General features: G+C 33.9%; 1 long non-coding RNA gene across 1 annotated transcript; it reads left to right on the top strand.

Annotated features, from left to right (window-relative positions):
• Window positions 1-19,367: 19,367 nt before the first annotated feature.
• LOC111920698 (uncharacterized) lies at window positions 19,368-21,397 on the top strand. The gene is made up of 3 exons (XR_002859961.3): window positions 19,368-19,615; window positions 20,360-20,399; window positions 21,216-21,397. It is a non-coding gene; the product is annotated as an uncharacterized LOC111920698 (long non-coding RNA).
• Window positions 21,398-21,725: the final 328 nt, after the last annotated feature.

Genomic DNA, 21,725 nt, shown 5'->3' with positions numbered 1-21,725 from the left:
TTTGGGAGTTTACGACCCTAGATAATCCTAGGCCGTAAACTCCAAAAATCAAACACTAAATGATGATTTAAGGGCTCTAGGACTTTAAGGCTTGTATCTAGACTATGTTCCCAAGTAGTATAAGGCCTTAAACACATCAAATGACACAAACAAAGGTGAGTTTACGGCCCAAGTGAATCTTAGGCTGTAAACACCATTGAAATGGACAAAGGGGTGTTTTCATGACACCTAAAGCCCTAGACCTTTACAAGAAATTGTACCCACTTAATGGAAGGACCAAACCACATATAGGGTCCTTTGGAAACCCTAAACACAAATACCCTATCCCACAATAGCTTAGATGCAATCCTTAAGGCTTAAAACACTTATATAAGGTGTTTATTATGTCTAGGATGTCTTAAACCTTATCAATTAGTCATTTGAGTCTAATTGAGTGCATATATGTGTGATTATATGTTCATTAGGATCGTAGTGTGTGCACAAGTCCTCGCTTGACACCTAGCCATCCAATACCGTTCAGTTCATTCCAATCACCAACTACAGGTGAGTTCATACCCCTAATCAATGTTTTAAATGATTTTAAATGCTTTAATGGGGGGGGGGGGGGGGGGGAATACAAGTAGAAACAAACATGTTATTAAATCATTGATATGTATTTTATAACTGTGTTTGTTAGTTAACGGATTTCACATGCTACAAAATGTGATGCATGAAATGGTTTTACATCTTAAAAGCACATTGTTACCAAATGTTTTACCTTTGAAATGTTGATTCAAATGACATCAAGTCATTGTTAATTATTGTTCAAAACCCATAAGATGTCTTACGAAACCATTTTTCATTCTTGAACTAAGCTATGCATATACACTTATATTCTTATATATGTATTGATGTTATAGTTTACATCTTTCATTTAGTTTCCCACACCCTTGAGTAATAAGAGTGTACAAACCTACATGATCATCCAGTTATATTACAGTAAATTATCATAGGGATAATATGAAGATATCAGACATTATTTCTATTACAAGGAATGACACAAGAGTCAGTTCATTCATGAGTCTATACTAGTACATTACCTGATACATGAGTACTTACAGATGTTTACCTGATACATGAATATGTTTACATATACGTACCTGTTACATGGACACACATACATGAATACTTGTACTTAGGACTATGAGGATGATTTATTAGTACTTACTGTGTAAATTGTCTTTCCTATCCCGGTTCAATGGGGTAACTAGACGGGACTTACCATTCCGAACCCCACTGATTAGCACCAGTGGTCGATGACCATCTTCGGAGGTCTAAGGTTACTACTTATATTAGGACATCGATTTGGGACTAACCCTTCCACCCACCTGCTGCTGCTACAGAGGACAATTGGACAATCTTCGGATGTTTATTAGGTTATACATTTCGCTTAATGCGATGTTGTGTTGGTCCTAGTACCCAGTGACAACACTTACAGTATTACATTTTTCCTGTTTACTTTATTTTGTGATACGTTCACATAAACGATGAGTTAGACTAAGAACTTTTAGTACTAGTCAAAACAAAGGAAAAGCTATCATTTTACAAACAGAACATTCAGGTCTTGGTAGAAGACTACACTTCATACTTACAAAACATTCGGGTCTTGGTAGAAGACTACACTTCATACTTACAAAACATTCGGGTCTTGGTAGAAGACTACATTTTATACTTATAGAAAATAAGGGTTTTTCTAGGGATTTCATACTTACCTCAACATTCTCATTTAAAGGTTTACATGGCCTTCATAACAGATTTTCACAAACAAGGCAACGACACTTATATACTTATGAATTCACCAGCTTTAAAGCTGATACTCGCTTTCAAAATAACTTGTATTCTCAGGTCATCAGTAAATAGGTACGGAGGCCAGGTTTTGAGAAAACGGAGCAGACAAGTCTCGTCTTTTATTTTGATTGTATATTTTTGGTGTCTTACTACAATGAAAGAACACACATGTATTAAAACTTTACTTATAATGCAATGGATGATGTTGTTGCTTGTTTATTATATTACACTATTGTGATACTGTACATGACGTCCTCCACCCCTGAACGTTTCCGCCGTTTGTGGTTTTGGGGTGCGACAAAAGGTGGCAAAGGGTGACTCGATGTTTATCATATATCAATGCAGCGTGTGTGGCTAACCGGCACATTGATTAGGTGATTGTAACATTGGGGGCACCAAGTACATTTGCTTGGTTATTCACACCTTGTTTATGATCCTCGGTATCCCAGCCACAAACTTGAAGGGCATACCGAGATTTAAACATGTCGTTGAAAAGTTCAACGAATCTCAAAAGATCTAGGAATTTTCAATGAAATTAAAACTTAGTTTTCTTTTGTTTTTCATGGTGGAAATTAGTGAATCGTCATTCACTTACCTTCAAATTGTTTGTTGTTTAGATTACGACATCCCTCTTCTAAATTGCAAATAATGTTGTTGGATCCTAGCCCTAATTTTTCATTTGGGTGTTTAATTGGGGATTCTTATCTAATCAAACTTTGTCTCTTTTCCTCTTTAGATGTCAAACTCAAACAACAACGCTTCAGGCTCAACCTCTTCCGACTCATTCTCACTCATGAATTTGTGTGGGAGGGTAATTTTTGATGGGACCAATTTCAGTGATTGGATCCGAAATATTCAAATGGTTACCTGCTACGAGGACAAGGAGTATGTCCTTGACAAGGAGCTAAAGGAGGTGAATGTAAACACTGCTAATCTCGAAGAGATCGCTACCTTTAAGGCTCACAAGCAAGATGCTATGAAAGTACATTGCATCATGCTCGCGACAATGACTGTAGAACTCCAAAAGTCCTACGAGGACTACTTTCCGTATGAGATGCACCAGGATTTAATGGACAGGTACCACCAAAGTGCCAGGCAGGAGAGGTACGAGATCATCACTTTGATGATCACGACCAAGATGAGGGACGGAGAGTCTGTCACTGCTCATCTGCAGAAGATGCAAAGATATGTTGACTGCCTGCTGAAGTTAAATGTTGACTTCGATGAAGAGCTGGCGATTGATATCATTCTCCACTCTTTGCCACCGTGTTTCAACCAGTTTCACATGACCTACCACATAAACAAAGAGAAGGTCAGCTTGAGAAAGATTCAAGGCTTGTTGAGGACTGCTGAGAGCAACCTCAAGGACAAATCTGTTGCATCAACTCTCACTATAGTTGCCCCCGTCTTGGCTATTGGGAAGGGGAAGGGTAAGAAGAGGAAGGCTTCTTTAAAGAGCCACCATAAAGGAAAGTACCATCATGGCACATATTCTAGTGGAACCAAGGCTGGTCCCACTGCACCCACCTCCAACCCAAAGGATGCAGAGTGCTACTACTGCCATGAGAAGGGGCATTGGAAACGAAGCTACTCGAAATATCTACAAGATATCAAGGATGGGAAGATCTAGCTATCCTTCACATGTATCTATACTATTCAATCTAATAACTCATCGCATGCTATTTCTTGGGTACTTGATACAGGATGTGGTTTTCACATTTGTTTTGATTTGTAGGGCCTAAGAAGAAATAGGGTTGTGGAGCATCGGAAGATAAACTTGATCATGGGGAACAGAAGATCGTCGTCTGTCACCAAGATTGGAGTTTACTCTTTAGTGCATAGTAGTGGGTTAGGACTAGAGTTGAATAATTGTTGTTGTTTGCCAGAAATGGCAAGAAACATCATTTCTTTTCATGGTTTGTATAGAAAAGGATTTAGATTTTCGTTTGATAATGAAAAAGGTTCTATTAATGCTTTTTTAAATGGTGTTTTCTATTTTGAAGAATTACCTTGTAATGGAATATATGAAACTGTGATGGTTGTAGACAACTTAGGAAATGATGTATTGCATATCGATCCTTCTAATAGTTTGGACAAAGCATGCTTGTGGCATTGTCGTCTAGGACATTTCAACAAGAAACACATAGCCCAACTCCAAAAGGATGGAGTGTTGGAGTCATTTGACCTTAGGGACGACGACGTGTGCGAGTCTTGTTTACTTGAAAAGATGACCAAGTCACCCTTAACCGGTACTTGTGAAATGGGTGAGGGTTTATTGGATCTGATACACACCGATGTGTGTGGGACCTTTAGATCCACCGCAAGCGATGCAAGTCACTTCTATGTGACTTTCACCGATGATTACAGCAGATATGTGTGTATATACTTAATCAAACACAAGTTAGAAACCTTTGAAAAGTTTAAAGAGTTTAAGCAGGAAGTGGAGAATCAGCTGGATAGGAAAATCAAGATGCTTCGATCCGATCAAGGTGGAGAGTAACTTAGTCTTGAATTCCACGACTACCTCAAGGAATGTGGAATTGTTTCGCAATTGACGCCACCTAGGACACCACAGTTGAATGGTGTAGCTGAGAGGTGTAACCGAACCTTGCTCGACATGGTTCGCTCCATGATGATTCATGCTCCGCTACCTATCTCATTCTAGGGGTATGCCTTAGAGACTGCCGCCCATATCCTTAACTTAGTTCCTACAAAGAAGGTTGCCAAAACACCTCACGAGATGTGGATAGGGAAAGCTCCCTCGTTGGCAAATATCAAGGTTTGGGGTTGCGAGGCTTTCATAAGACGAGAGACACATGAAAAGCTCGAACCTCGTAGTGGGCGGTGTATTTTCATCAGCTATCTACAAAAGTCCTTTGGATATCTCTTCTATAGACCGAGTGACAATGTTGTCTTCGTTGCGAGGAGAGGGGTTTTCCAAGAGCGAGAACTCATAAGCCAAGGGGACAGTGGGAGGCAAATCGATTTTGAAGAGCTTCAAGAATCGAACGATTGAAGAACCTCTAACACTGGCACTCAACCTGAGGAGGAAAATCCTGTTGAACCGATTGACAAGTCCTTACCCCTTACACGTTCCAGTAGAGTTAGTGTTTCGCCTTTGTTGTATGGTTTCCATATAACAAGTGAAGTTGATATGTTTTTAGTGATAGTACACTAATAAATTTTGATGAACCTAACAGCTACAAGGAAGCCATGGCAGGCTAAGAGTCTGTGAAATGGAAAGAGGTGATGGACAACGAGATTCAGTCCATGTATGACAACCGATTTTGGAATTTTGGTTGACACTGTGCCAGGTCGTAAGACGATCGGGTGTAAATGGATCTTCAAGAAGAATACTGACATAGATGGGAAGGTACACACTTATAAGGGGTGATTGGTTGCAAAAGGCTTTTCTCAAACTCCCGGAGTTGACTATGATGAGACCTTCTCACCAGTTGCGAAGATAAAGTCTATTAGGGTGATGCTAGCCATAGTTACGTTTCATGATTATGAAATATGGCAGATGGATGTCAAAACCACTTTCCTTAATGGGAAGTTGGCTGAGGATGTTTACATGAGTCATCCAGAGGGTTTTGTTCATACGAAGCATCCTAATAGAGTGTGTAAGCTTGAGAAATCCATTTATGGATTGAAACAAGCATCTCATAGATGGAATCTTTGTTTCGACGAAAAAGTCAAAGAGTTTGGCTTTCTACGAAGCGAGGATGAGTCATGTGTGTCAAAGCTAGTGGGACTATAGTTAGCTTCCTCGTATTGTATGTCGATGACATACTACTCATAGGAAACGACATCCCGACCCTGCAGGAAGTTAAGCCCTGGCTTGGGAAGTGTTTTGCTATAAAGGACCTCAGAGAGGCTGCCTATATTTTGGAAATAAGGATAGCGAGAAACAGGAATAAAAGGCAAATAGGACTTAGTCAGAATACTTACTTGGACAAGGTACTAAAGTGTTTTAGTCTGGAGAATTCCAAGAAATGGGAGTTACCGATCCAAAGCAACACCAAGTTGAGTAAGACTCAAAGCCTGAGTACCGAAGTCGAGATAGAAAAGATGAGCCGAGTACTTTATGCTTCTGCAGTTGGCTCGATCATGTATGCTATGACTTGTACTCGCCCTGATGTGGCCTTCATTTTGAGCATGGTCAGCAGATATCAAGGGAACATTGGCAGAGCACATTGGACCGCAGTCAAGAATATTATTAAGTACCTTCGGAGGACCAAGGAATGTTTTCTAGTCCTCAGTGGGAGTGATGACTTAACGGTGCGAGGGTATGGTGACGCTAGTTTTCAGACTGACTGGGACAACTACCATTCTCAGTCAGGATGGGTCTATACCCTAAATGGACGAGCAGTGACTTGGAAATGTTCCAAGCAAGAGGCCATAGCTGATTCAACGTGCGAATCAAAGTACATAGCGGCGAGCGAAGCGTCAAAGGAAGCAATATGGTTGAAGAACTTCATTGGAGACCTTGGAGTTGCGTCAGCCATAAAGGAGCCTATGGAGATTTTCTCCGATAATGAAGGAGTGGTTGCCTTGACCAAGGAACCGAGGGATCATGGCAGATCCCAACATATCGACATGAAATATCACTTTATTAGACATCGGGTAGAAGAGGGACTCCTCGTTGTGAAGAGGGTATCGTCAGAAGATAACACAACAGATCACCTTACGAAGGGACTGAGTAGGGTTAAGCACTTGCAGCACGCTAGGAGCATTGGGCTGAAGGAATATATTAGTTTAGATTAGATAATTTCGAAACGTGTAATAGATAAATTGTAATTAACATTTGATGATTAAATAAAGGAGTATTATTTATGAGTAAAGTTACTATCTAGTGTTAATTATTTACATATTGTTTCACTTTGCATGTTTTGACTTCCTGAATAATAAGATTATTCGAACAGTCCACAGTTGCTCATACTTTGGAAGTAGGTATGAAAGAAGACTATCATGAATTGGTTTGTAGACTGTATAAAGTATATCAGACATAGCAAAAGTTTGTGGCAACATTCATGAGTGTTTATGAAATAAGATCTGAGCATTGGATTAAACCCACACTTGCTTGCATTAATTCATGGAATTTATCACGAGTGATTGCAAGACGATATATCATATAGTCTTTAAACCTAGATATATGACTTATTGTTTGCGAGTTGGTTATGCATTGATAATGCGTAAACGCATGAGTAACTTGACGTTATAAAACACATTGTTGTGCATGATTTGATGAGTGAATAGAAAATGCATATAAGTCGAAGTTTATCTGTTCCTTTTATCCTAAGAGGTTAAAAGGGATATTTGGGCCCCTCGATGATTTGGTTTGACTTATGTGTTCGGCCCGGTAGGACTGAATTCATGTGTTCAATTAAGTTCTATGTCAGACAAATCAGAGATCGAGAAACAAACTGCTAGACAATAAATATGACTATGTTCCATGTAATTGTCCACACGATATCTTGAGTGGAGGACTATACGATCCCTTATCTATAGGACAGTTTACTGATAAGATCAGAGTTCGGCAACGGTTTTTGAGAGCTACGATTGCTAATCGGATCCTGAAGTCGTACTTGCATTTATAGTTATTAGACTTATCCAAGTGGGAGACTGTTAGATTGGTCTAAGCCGATAACTATATTTGGTATGTACTTGACCTAGTTGTTTCATGGTCCTTTTGGGTTGCCTTCACCAAAGCAACTTGACAAGATGATTTATGGAGAGAGAGAGAGAGAGAGAGAGAGAGAGAGAGAAAGAGGATATTATGGTTTATTAATATATTATATGAATGATATATTAAAAGAGAAATCATATTGTTTAATTAATATTGATCAAGAATTAATTTTGTGGCGGAAAGAGATTACTTAAATAAAGGGGACTGGAATTGTCAATTATAAGATAATTGATTTTGGGCTATGGATCTTATGGATTAAGGGAGTGGACGAAATTAGGGTGGAAGCATTCCAGAAGGTTCTTGGAGCTGCTTAGGGCCTAAGCTATCCAATTAGGGTTTTGACTGAAACCCTAGCAGCTCAGCTATTTAAGGACCACTAGGGCTTCATATTTCGGCTACAAGAAGAAACCCTAGAGTTCTAAGAGCTGATTTTGTGCCTCTATTCCCTCTCTTCTCAATCATCTTCTTGCCTTGGTTTTTGTGAGCCATTAGAGGTGTTACAATTGTGATACTAAGCTCTTGAAGATTGAAGATTCTTGCAACTATCAAAAGGTAATCATCTAAACTTGTTTTAGTTATAGATTTCGATTATTATAATATGCTAGATTAGGGCTTGCAAGCTTTGGATAAATTTGCATGTACAATAGAGAAACCGAGATCCAAAGATTTAGGGTTTCGCATGTGCACATAGGAATGTTCTTTTGCTCAAAACCCATTACTTTCTACATCAACAATGACTATAGGAATGTTTTGAAAGTACATGCTGAAATCGATAAAAAGTGGAGCATTGGATGAAGAGATATTTTGAAGTACGTCAACATTATCTACATTTTCGTGTGAGCCATTGTCAATATTATGGACAAAGTCATTGTAAACAAGTTGGACACAATCATCGTAAGATGGTAGATCCCAAATACTTCGGTGATGAACATGCTCGACAACACATCGATGTGTTATGTATGACCGTCCATGTGCTATGTGGATTACACATATGGTGAGTATGACCGATCATGTGCTATATGGATTACACATGTTTCCAAATGGATTAAAACCGTCAATTGAAAGACCTTGGCATACGTTAAGGGGTTCACTCAAGAAGTCGGGGTATTTTTTTATCAAAATCTTTCCAACGTTCCCCATCAATAGGATAACGCATCACACCATCTTATGAACGTCTAATACTATGCAAAATCATATATTTGGCAGTGTGCCTCAGACAATATAAACGTCGTAGTCTAGGGGTCACAACAAAGTATCGTAACACCTTATGAGCTACTTTCTTACCCTAGGTGTTTTTATCGATCCATCGGCTCTCTTTACAAACGAGAAAAACTTGCTAGGAATCGTGTTCCTTCCAAAAGAGAAAACAATCGTTTTTGCACACATGTATCGACTCATAGACTTCAGTTTCTTTTTGGCTTGACAATGTTAAATGGGAACCTTTTATCTTTGTGAAATGTTGATTGCAATAACTTAAGGAGTTGATCAAATGAACTATCAGTCCATTTGTTGTTCACATTGATATGCAATAACTTTTCTAGAAACTCAAGGGAAGAAAAGGTGCAACCAGAATACAATTTAGTTTACACTTCTTCTAACAATTGTGCACAATCATCATCCACACCACTTCCCCTTGTATTCGAGGTTCCTTCATCGAGGTTTGTATCATTTTCTCTCGACTCCCACATCACATCGTTGATTAAATTGCCCATTTCGTTACATGGCAAGACGACTGGAGGAATAAAAGATTCACCAAGATAGATCCAAGTTTTGTACGACTTGTTGAAACCATTTATAAATACATGGTGTTCCATTACAATCGGGTACTTGAAGTAACGGTTAACAAATTTTGGAAATGCACATCGGATTTTACCATTACTATCAAGTATGACTTGGACTTCTCGATAAAAGCTTTGAGTCCTGCTTGGAACTCGGGATAGTTTCGATATGGATTACTAGTCCAACTTTTATCAATAGAAATGATATTGCTGAAACATAATTTCGAGTTTAGAGTTTAGTCTATGAAATTAGCATTGTTTTTTTTTTTTTACAATCCATATTGTTTTTGTTTTTTACAAAAATTAATATCCTACTTTTAAAAAATATATTATGTTGTTGTTTTCTATTGTAGTGGTTTACTTTATGTTGTTTTCTATTCTAGTAGAATTATTATATTGTTCTTCTTTACCGTCGAGATTAAAATATATATATATATATATATATATATATATATATTTTATTTATAGCATTGTATAAATATGTTGCAAATAAAAAATTTAAAAACTAAAAAAGACATGAAAATGTAACAATTTTTAACTTTTGTTTTAAAAATACACATGTGACTCAAAAAAATAATATTACAATTTAAAATAATTAAAATTAAAAATTTTTATTTGTAATATTGTACTTTTATAGCATCTTACTATTATATATATATATATATATATATATATATATATATATATATATATATATATATATATATATAACACCAAAAATTAGCTAATTTTTAATTAGTCTAGAAATAGTAATAAAATTAAAATTTGAAATTTGTTAGTATAGAAATAGTCAAAGCTGGTTGGAGACTACAATTTTAATTTAAGGTTAAGTCTTTGTAACACCAAAAATTATTAACGTTCAACCAAAATCAAAGATCCAACGATTTTTTCCACACGCTTATAAAAAATATTTATATTAAATAAATCAAAATTAATAATTTTTTATATGTTTAGCGATTAGCTTTTTTCCAACATATATATATATATATATATATATATATATATATATATATATATATATATATATATATATTATAAGACTTTCACATAATACATAAGAGAATCAAATACACATACTTTTTTCCATCATATATATATATATATATATATATATATATATATATATATATATATATATATATATATATATATATAGGGAGAGGATCAAATGAGAACACCTAAAAGGTTGAGAATGTGAAAACAATTGTGGACCAATCAATATATAAGGGCATACTAGTAATTGTATATTTTAATTAAATTAAAATAAAATAAAATTCAATCAAATTCCCTTAAATTTAGGATCAGTTGCCAAAAAAGAAATAAATATTCACTTTTTTGCCAAAATTTATTTTAAAACTGAAAAAAATTCTTAAAAAAATCAATTTTTTTCTCCTATTTCACGTTTTTTTTTTTTTTTGTGTTCTAAAAAATGAATAGAAATCGAACACCAAATTAGTATATTTGTATTCATAAATGATTTTATTTTTCAAAAAACCTGATACTACTCCAATCACAAATAAATACACATCAATTTACAAGTAATCTAATTCCTTTTTTTAATCAATTGAAAATAAAAAGAGTGTAAAAATTATCATTTCTTCATAAAAAGAATACCTCTAATCATAAATAAATGTGCTCATTAACACATGCTTACACTGTTATTCACAAATGAATGCACTGTTATTAACAAATGAGTACCTTGTTATTCAGAATTGAATAAATGAATACCTCTAATCATAAATAAATACATTTATTCACTGTTATTTACAAATGAATACACTTCTAGTTACACATGAATGCATTGCTATTCATTCACTGTTATTCACACATGAATGCACTGCTATCCACAAATGAGTAACTGCTATTCATAGATAAATACAATTTTTCATTCTTCCATTTCCTCTCACCCTCCCTTATTTTTCTCCTATCTTCGAGGTGCAACAAAAACACCATTACCAAAGGTGTTTGCTGGTGGTTTCCGGCGAGCCAAGGGTAGCAGCCCCCTTCGTTTTCTCCCACTGTTTTACGACACACCAAGCAACCCAAACACCCCCTGTTGTCGGTTTCTTTCTGACTTCCTCCCCATCCTATCGATAGTAACTGGAACAAGAAAACAAAGTGGTGAAGAGGTTGCCCAAATAGCCCCAGCCACTCCACTACTGCGATGAACCACCAAATCAGTGGAGGTGCTCCCTATTCTTCTTTATTCGCTCCTGAAACAATTTCATACACCATCATTTCAAGTTCTTCATAGAAAACCCCAAAATCGGAAAAACAAAAATTGAAAGTGAAAGAGATGGATTTAAAGTGAAAGAAATGGATTTACAACTCAAAACATCGAATAAAGGTGATATATCAATGAATCAATTTTGAATAAATGAAAGATAAAGGAAGCCCTAATCATACCCTTTACCCTTCGTAACCAGGAAACCACCATCGACATAACCTCCATCATCAACCTTTATCTTCACAACAACATTCAAGCAAAATCGAGACCATACCTTCCAACTTGAAATCGATTGCTGGTCTAGAATCTCCAATGAAAACCGATGAACTAACATCGACTTGTAGGAGTGCTCTTTCGCTGATTCTATGGCCTCCTCCTACTCTATGGTCTGGGTTGGCTTCTAATATGTTGTATGAGATGAGGCGGTGAGATGATGCAGATGCCGATTGTATGGTCAACAAAATAGAGTAATTATAGGAGTTTACAAAATTAGGGTAATGCTTATTTACCTTTATAGCCTTTACAATTTTTTTTTAATTTAAAATTTAATATTTAAATGTATTAATCATTAAAAAATAACAATTAATTATAGCCACACATCTTAAGAATTAAATGGCTCAGATCTGTTCTCGCATTCTCAACCTTTTAGGTGTTCTCATTTGATCCTACACCTATATATATATATATATATATATATATATATATATATATATATATATATATATATATATATATATATATATTCCAATTATAATGTTGTATTTTAAATAATTTTATGAAGTTTTATTTTTGTTTTTTTTAATTATAGTATCCTACTTATATTAAAACCACATATTTTCATATAATACATAAGAGCATCAAATACACATATTTTTTTCCATCGTGTGTGTGTGTGTGTGTGTGTATATATATATATATATATATATATATATATATATATATATATATATATATATATATAGGGTTTGGATCAAATGTGAATCATAAGTATTATGTGAATGTATGACCAAATTCTGGTCATTAGATTAAAAAGAATAAATGGATGTGATCTTAGGGTGTATGTTATTAACATGAACTATCATATACTATATACTTACAATTATTAATTATATTGACAAATATGACATTTATAATGAGAGAGAAATTAGAGTTATCTATATTTTAGGAAATTAAATAAAATGAAAGGTTAATGTCATTATAACCCAACCAACTATCACTTTTTGTTTTAAAAGACCCTTTATGTTTTTTTTTGACATTCTAGGGCATGAAGTCGATCTTAACCTGCTTATTAAGGACTCAAGACGTCTTTTAACCGGTTTCCACTGCGAAACTCATGTTTATTTTGTGTTAGGAAGAACACATGTAAACTACAATACATATTGACTAATGACTATAATTGGTCAAGACTTTAATTCCTATATCCACTCCATATTCACAAAATTCACACCAACTATGCTATATGACTTGTACATCATTCATCATTCAATAAATATATATATGTTCATGTGTCAGAAAATTCAAACCCACTACAAAAGTCACCTGCTTCCCATTATCGTTTCCACGTTCATGTTTTAAAATGCACTTTAACTATTTAAGTAAAAGTCAAACAACCCCTTTTCTTAAAACAAAATTACTATCGATTCTCTAGTAATTTTACAAGCAACAATGGTGACCTTTGAAATATATGTTACAAATTTTCTTATACTTAATTTTGTGGGGATTAACTTTGAAATATATATATATATATATATATATATATATATATATATATATATATATATATATATATATATATATATATATATATATATATATATATATATATATATATATATATATATATATTTACTAACTTATAAAAGAAATCATACTATTTCTATAAATAGATCCAATAAAATAATATTATTTTTTTAAGACGTTCAACTCTCTAAGCGTAAAGTACAACTAATCATGAATAAAATAATATTAAATTTTAATCTGATTACCTTTGAAATCTTATCTCTTCCAAAAATTTGACCCGATCTCTTATCCAATTAAAATAAAACAAATAATCCATTATATAGGCCATTTTATTTGTAATTTTTTTAAGCTTTATTTATTATTTATGCCCTCTAATCGAAATTGACCAGTCAGTTGTAAAATAAAATACTTTGTTTAATATTAAGAAAAAATATCTGTGTATGATTTATGACTAATAGAAAATTAGTATTCCATTTGTTATTCATGTTCCATGAAATATGGTTGTATTAATTTTATCATTTTTCGGTTTAAAACTTTAGATATTAAAGTGGATAATAGGATATATCCGTTTAGACTTATCTGTATCAAGCAAACCGGGTTGTTAAGATTAACTTTGATTCTCCCTTTTATTAACTTTATCACTTCGTATGGATGTGTCCTGATTTCTAAAATGAAGGACTATAAATGTACACTACACACCAAAATATTTATTTTCTTTTGTATTGCGAGGGTTACATTTATTTGTTGCCGTAAAACCGATCGATAACAATATGCATATGTTTTATGTTACTTGAAATCTAACATGTTTCCGTATCGAACTTATTGCCGAATGAGAAACTATTTTTCGCCGCCGCTTTGCGCGGGTCTACGGCTAGTGTGTGTGTATATATATATATATATATATATATATATATATATATATATATATATATATATATATATATATATATATATATATATATATATATATATATATAAGTTTGACTTGAATATTACCTTTGAAAAGTCAAAACTGCATCTAAAACACCAAAACATACACACAGAGAGCAAATTAAAGATGGGAGAAGCATACCACTTTCCTTTATTTGAAACCAAGTCAACTAAGGGACAAACCTTATTTCAGGTTTATGCAACATCAATGATGATGGCTATATGTTTGATATGCGTTTAGAAGAATCCACACACCCAAAAATGAAAAATCGAAAGATATTTATGGATTGGGTATCTCATGGCTGAGCAATGGTTCGTCCTTTACCAGCTCATATCCCAGTTGGTTCAATGGAATCCAATCACTTGTGTTTGCAGGTATGAAAGCATGCTTCCTGGTGATGAAATATTTCATAGTAGACCCAATGAACAGAACCACCATTAATGGTGATAAAAACGGTGATGACATACGTGTACCCAAAAAAAACCAATATTTACGTCTCAGATGATGGTGGATCATTGTTAATGTTGGTTCTATTACCACATGCTTGTGGAATGAGATCCCAATCAAAATATTCACCGATTTCAAAGTTGCTCTGATCATACCTTGATTCACGTTGTGGGAAGATGGGAATGGGGATATGTCAAGCCAATCATGGGTTGGGAATGCCGACTGGAACACTGATTTTGGGTTGGGAACACCGACTGGTTAACTTGTAACAAAATAAGTTGTTTTCATATTGGATTGAGCTTTCTTTGCAAGATCTTTCTTTCACTCATTGTGTAACATGCATTCAATCAAACGATTAAAAGGTTTTGTTGATTAAGATTGAACCCATGGTCTTGTGAATCAAACCCTAGGCTTCCTTGGTTTGTTGAACTCGAAAATTAGATGCAATCAGTTACTAATGGTGGTTTTGATTAGGAGGAGAGTTGTAGCGAAGAAGAAAGTGGGAAAGAAACACGATGGTGGGTCTTGTTACTTGCTGACTAGGAAGAAGGGTTAGCGGTTGACCCCTTCACTTTTCACTTTTCAAATAAGGACCTTGCAAAACGAAAAAAAATGAAGTGTATTCCTTTAGGATGCAAGAAAATAATATAAGGGACCTTTTAAAACAGAAAACGATAGTTGATTGGGCTACAATGACATTAACTCTAAGATAAATTAATAAAACTCAAATCAAATCTCATATTATACTCAACATATTTAAATTAATTAAGATTTATGTAGAATACGTATTAATTCAACACATATGAACACAGATTTTGATTCTTTTATTCTTAAAAAATATGATTTTATTTAATAGTTTTTGTTATTCTTTCGGCATTAAAGAATATATTTTGAAGAATATATACTATAAAAATAAAAATAAGAACCATTTTATAAAATAAAACAAGAATATATACAACATTTAAAGAATATTCACAAACTTATATATTATATTCTTTAAGAATATGTCATCAATCTTGAAAAATATATAAATAAAATATAGAATGTAATACATTCCTTAATAATCTGTCATCATTCTTGAAGAATCTGTCATTATTTTTGGAGTTCTTTTCCTACAAATAAAACAAAGTCATATATTATCGCATCCACAATTCCTTCTTTATGCAATAAGTCACACAAAAATAAATTCTAATGAACCACCTAATTGTTAATCATATATATATATATATATATATATATATATATATATATATATATATATATATATATATATATATATATATATATATATATATATATATATATATATATATATATATATATACTATTAGAGAATGACAAAGTTGTTTTTTTAATTTAACAAAAATATCATTATCGATAGTATATTACATCAGAATGTTTTAAGAGAACAAAATCCTTTTTCTTTAATGGCCAAAATGTTCTAAAATTTATACAAAAGATATCTTGCATTTTTACCAAACTTCTCAATGTAACTCAAAAAGACAGGCTAAATAGTAGCCCCTCTTCAGTTTTGAAAACAATAGTTCTTACCGAAAAACTCACTTGAATAAGTCCATTTAATGGATTTATTTAAGAAAAAAAAAATCAATACCTAAATTCTCGTTGGAGGTGGGCTGCCGAAAAAAGGCTGGAGTCCGTTCTTCTCTTGCGGCAGAAAAAATTCATCTAAAAAATAGTAGCACCTGAAGTGTCACTGAAGGTGGACTGCCGGAGGGAGGCTAGAGGACAGTCGTTCATGTTTGTTTCTCTTTTGCGCAGCACAATTTCATCTTATACAGTAATACATACGTATTCATATAAACTAATGGATCTGATTATATCTTATTTATATTTAGTATTTCTTAATTAAAGGTTTTTTATTTCTAGGTTATTAAGTATCATTAATTTCTATAGAAAGTCAATTAACCATCATGCTGTTTGAAATCAATGGACGATATTTAGTCATACGTTCACATAATAGATAGAGTTTATATATGAACATAATTCTCTCTCTCTCTCTCTCTCTCTCTCTATATATATATATATATATATATATATATATATATATATATATATATATATATATATATATATATATATATATATATACATACATACATACATACATACATACATACTAGTAGTGTACCCGCACGTTGCAGCGAAGCCAAAAATTTCGTTTCGACGAATAGTTTCTAAGCGGAGGCATTAAATGTGTGGGGCTTTGGATTGTTTTTGTGGTTGTTTTAGTTCATTTATTAGTTTTCTTTAGATGTTTCGTTTCGTCTAGTAGTTTTTTTCGGCTTTATTTCGGCTATTAGTAGTCTTTAGACGTTTCGTATTGTTGATAGTTTTTCTTTGGATGTTTCGTTTCAGCTATTAGTTTTTTTTGGGCGTTTCATTTCGGTAATAAAATTGGTGTTATTGATGCTTTTTACAATGATATGTTTTATTTTAAAGCATTACCTTGTGATGGTGTATATGAAACTGTGTTGATTATAGACAACTTACGAAATAATGTATTTCAAATTGATTCTTCGATTACCTTGGATAAAGCATCCTTGTGGCATTGTCGTCTGGGACATGTTAACAAGAAGCGCATAGGCCAACTCCAAAAAGCTGGAGTTTTGGAATTATTTGACCTAAAATCAGATGATAGTTGCGAGTCTTGTTTGCTTGGAAAAATGACAAAGTCACCCTTCACTGGTTCTTGTGAGAGGGGTGAAGGTTTGTTGGACCTCATACACACATATGTGTGTGGACCCTTCAAAACCACCACAATGCTAATCGCTATTATGCGACTTTTACTAATGATTACAGTAGATATGGATATATATACTTAATCAAGCATAAGTCAGAAACCTTCGAAAATTCAAAGAGTTTAAGCAGGAAGTGGAGAATCAACTAGGCAGGAACATCAAGATGCTCCGATCCGATCGGGGAGGAAAGTATCTTAGTATTGAGTTCCTTGACTATCTTAAGGAATGTGGGATCGTCTCGTAATTGACACCTCCTAGGACACCACAACTGAATGGTGTGGCTGAGAGGCGCAATCGAACCTTGTTTGACATCGTTCGTTCCATGATGAGTCGAGCTTCATTACCAATCTCATTCTGGGGGTATTCCTTAGAGACTGCCGCCCATATCCTTAATCTAGTCCCTACCAAAAAGGTTGACAAAACACCTCACGAGATGTGGACTATGAAAGTTCCAAATCTAGACCACATCAATATTTGGGGTTGCGAGGCTTTCGGGAGGCACAAGTCTCACGACAAGCTCGAACCTCGCAGTGAGAGGTGTATTGTCATCGGCTAACCACAAAAATCCTTTGGTTACCTCTTCTACAGACCAAGTGAGAATGTGGTCTTTATGTCAAGGAGAGGAGTCTTTTGTGAGAGAAAATTTATAAGCCAAGGAGATAGTGGGAGGCAAATTGACCTTGAAGAACTTCAAGAGCTAAGCGGTGAAGGAACCTCAAACACTAGCGACCAACCTGAGGAGGAAACTCTTATTGAGCCGATAGATGAGTCCGTACCTCCAAGGCGTTCCACTAGAGTTAGGAACACACCTGATTTTTATTATGGTTATCACATCACTATTGAAGGTGATACATTTATCAGTGACAGTACACAGATAGATTTGGATGAACCTAATAGTCACAGGGAAGCCATGGTAGGCCCTGAGTCTGCTAAATGGAAGGAGGCTATGGCAACGAGATTCAGTCCATGTATGACAATCAATTTTGGAACTTGGTTGACAATGTACCAGGTCGTAAGACAGTTGGGTGCAAATGGATCTTCAATAAGAAGACCGACATGGATGGGAAGGTGCACACTTACAAAGCGCGACTAGTGGCGAAGGGCTTTACTCAAACTCCGGGAGTTGACTATGATGAGACCTTTTCACCAATAGCGAAGATCAAGTCTATTAGAGTTTTGCTAGCCATAGCCGCATTTCATGATTATGAAATATGGCAAATGGATGTCAAAACCGCTTTCCTTAATGGAAAGTTGGCTGAGGATGTTTACATGAATTAGCCAGAGGGTTTTGTCGATGCAAAGTACCCTAATAGAGTGTATAAGCTTGAGAAATCCATTTATGGATTGAAACAAGCATCTCGTAGATGGAATATTTACTTCGGTAAGAAAGTCAAAGAGTTTGGTTTTACGAGGATCGAGGATGAGTCCTGTGTATATGTTAGCTAGTGGGAGTATAGTTAGCTTTTTGGTACTGTATGTGGATGACATACTACTCATAGGAAATGACATCCCAACTTTGCAGGAGGTTAAGTCCTGGCTTGGGAAGTGTTTCGCTATTAAGGACCTTTGAGAAACTACCTATATCGTAGGGATAAGGATATACACTACAAAAAAAATGATATTTAGTGGCATATACTTTTAGTGGCATATATTTTTTTATGCCATTATAGTATGTTTTTAATGGCATAATTTATATGCCACTATAAAATTATTAGATTTAATGTCACTTAACAATTTATGTCACTAATATTAAAATTTAATAATGACATATAAAATTTAAAATGCCACTAAAACTCTATATTTTGTGTCATATACTCATATATTTTTAAATATGGTTAAAGTTGTATGGGATGATTTTATTGATTTATTTTGTGCCACTAAAGAAATTAAATATGTTCCACTAAAGAAATTAAATTCATGGTTCTTATTAACCCATCGAAAGTGAATCGGCGGTAATAAATTATGTGTTTCCCCAATTTCTTATACGCATCCCTTTTACTTCGTAGGTGTTAGAGAGCGGAGTTTGAACAATATTTTCCCCCAATCTCGTCACTCTCTTCTCTCCCATACCTAACACCATCACAAAGCAACCATCGACGTTTACTGCATCCACCTCCGACATGGCATCACCACCACTGCTACACCGCACCACTGTGCACCACAGATTTAAACTTCAGCCAACGAATCTCCCTCTATTCTCCACTCGACTTTAGTTAGGTATTATTTTATTCACTCTGATCACCGAATTTGGTTCTCTTTATTCTTTTTTAGATTATAAATCTGAATAACGCCTTCGAGTGCAATAATTTAAAGGAAGTTGTAAAATCAGATAGCCATTCCTTTAGTTGATTCCTGGTAGAAATTTTTTATAAACCTCTACATCTTAGTAGAAAGTTTTGTAAGTAATTGCACTTTGCATTTGCAATCTTTCTAGTTGAAGATGAATCTCTTGAGTTTTGGAATTCTAGACTTTTGTTTATCAAACATGATAAGGTCGTAATTACCTTCGGATAACTCATCAGCATCAATTTCGTGCAAAAAATAACTAGAATCTATCACATATGTGAATGTGTATGCAATAATTTCACTCAAGAATACCTTATAACTGTCAAAATTTGTGTTACATATCTAAATTTACTAGTCGGTCCAATTTGATCGGTCAGAATGATGTGGTATTCACATGGTGTCATGTTAAAGGCAACCATCTTTTTTTTTGCTGAGTTGACCATATGGATATCCCTTCAGCATGGTGCCTGTAAAATTGGTCAATGTTTGATTAAGTGGAGTGAATCCATGAGTCCATGGAACTTATTAAAAAGTTCGGTACTATTTAGTAACATTAACCTTTCCTACTTATATGTTAAAAATGTTCATTTAATAGTCCTAACTTAATCATTCAAAAGCATGTTTATTTTAGTGTTCATAATGACACTAATGTGCACTACTTTGTACTTGTTGCAGGATGCACTCGAGTGGATGGTAATTTTTTTAAACAAGTGAGGTGAAATTACCTTTATACCCTAATTTTCATTTTTCTCCATTTGACTCGTTCTTATTGTTGCTGCTAATCATCTATCACTCTTTTTTACTTTCATTAGGGACAAATTATCATATGAGAAATTTGGTGCATTTTTAGCAAATGTGAAGGAATTAAATCAATATTGACACAATTAGGACTAGATTAATTAGTAATTTAGTATGCCTAGTCTTCGAACCATTAGATTCCAAGAAAAGACCATAATACCCTTTTAAATCTTTATTACACCAGGGCTTCAAATAGTTAAACAACATATTAATATCCTTGTGCTATTGTTGTTAGTTTAAGCATATCTAACAGGTTTGACATGACCCTAAAAAAGATCATTTTGCCATTTTTTCTTATATTTTCACCATAACATCCGGGCCTATGTTGTTCTTTAATCCAAAAAGGCTAAGCCACATCCAATTACAACAATGGTAATAGTTGCAAAATTAAAGGATAAAAAATAAATTTCTTGATTTAAGATTATTAAGAACACGAAATAAAATTACAACATAGTGAGGGTCAATCTTGATAACATGATAATTTCATCTTGTGTGTTGCGAACAAGCTTTAAACTTGTTCCATATTTTGCATGTGTATGCAGATTCCTTTCCCAATATGGACCTCGACATATGTTTTATCTTTCTCTTCTATACCTAATGCAGTTTTATTTTTGCAGCTTATCTTTGTATTGCTTTTGTCTCCAGTTTGTTCTTATCAACATGGTTTTATTATTTATTTTATAAATGTATTATTTAACTGTATTTTGAATCATTTTTATTTATTTTTGGACAGGAAATTGCTAGTATTGATTATAGAGTATGAGATAACACGATTTATTCAACCTAACATGAAGTTTGCGGAAGAAGTTTATCTACAATTAAGTTTCAAAAAAAGTTTCTTTCGAATTGACATATTTGATTCAAAAAAGTTCAAAAATATTGATAAAAAAACAATGGAAATTTTATTATGTTTTATGTGCTGCAATTTAATTATTCTATATTTTATATTATAGATAAAAAAAATTATCTAGATATAAATAGCCTAAATTATAAAATATCATGGAGTATTTATGGGTGTAAAAGGTGCCACAAAACAGTTTTTGTATTATGGCAAATAATTAAGTGTCACTAAAGTCTTAAAATGTGTAATTAAAAGTAGCATGAAATCTTAAATCGATTGAGAATTCAATGGCACAAAATAGCATAGAATATGTGCCATAAAAAACGTTTCTTCTATTGTGACAAATAAAAAAGTGACACTAAAAGCTTAAAAAACTTCAGCGACAAAAGCTAAAAGTGCCAC

This window comes from Lactuca sativa, chromosome 9 (assembly GCF_002870075.4).
Source record: "Lactuca sativa cultivar Salinas chromosome 9, Lsat_Salinas_v11, whole genome shotgun sequence".
Classification (NCBI taxonomy): Eukaryota; Viridiplantae; Streptophyta; class Magnoliopsida; order Asterales; family Asteraceae; genus Lactuca; species Lactuca sativa.
This window is presented reverse-complemented; position numbering and strand designations above follow the sequence as displayed.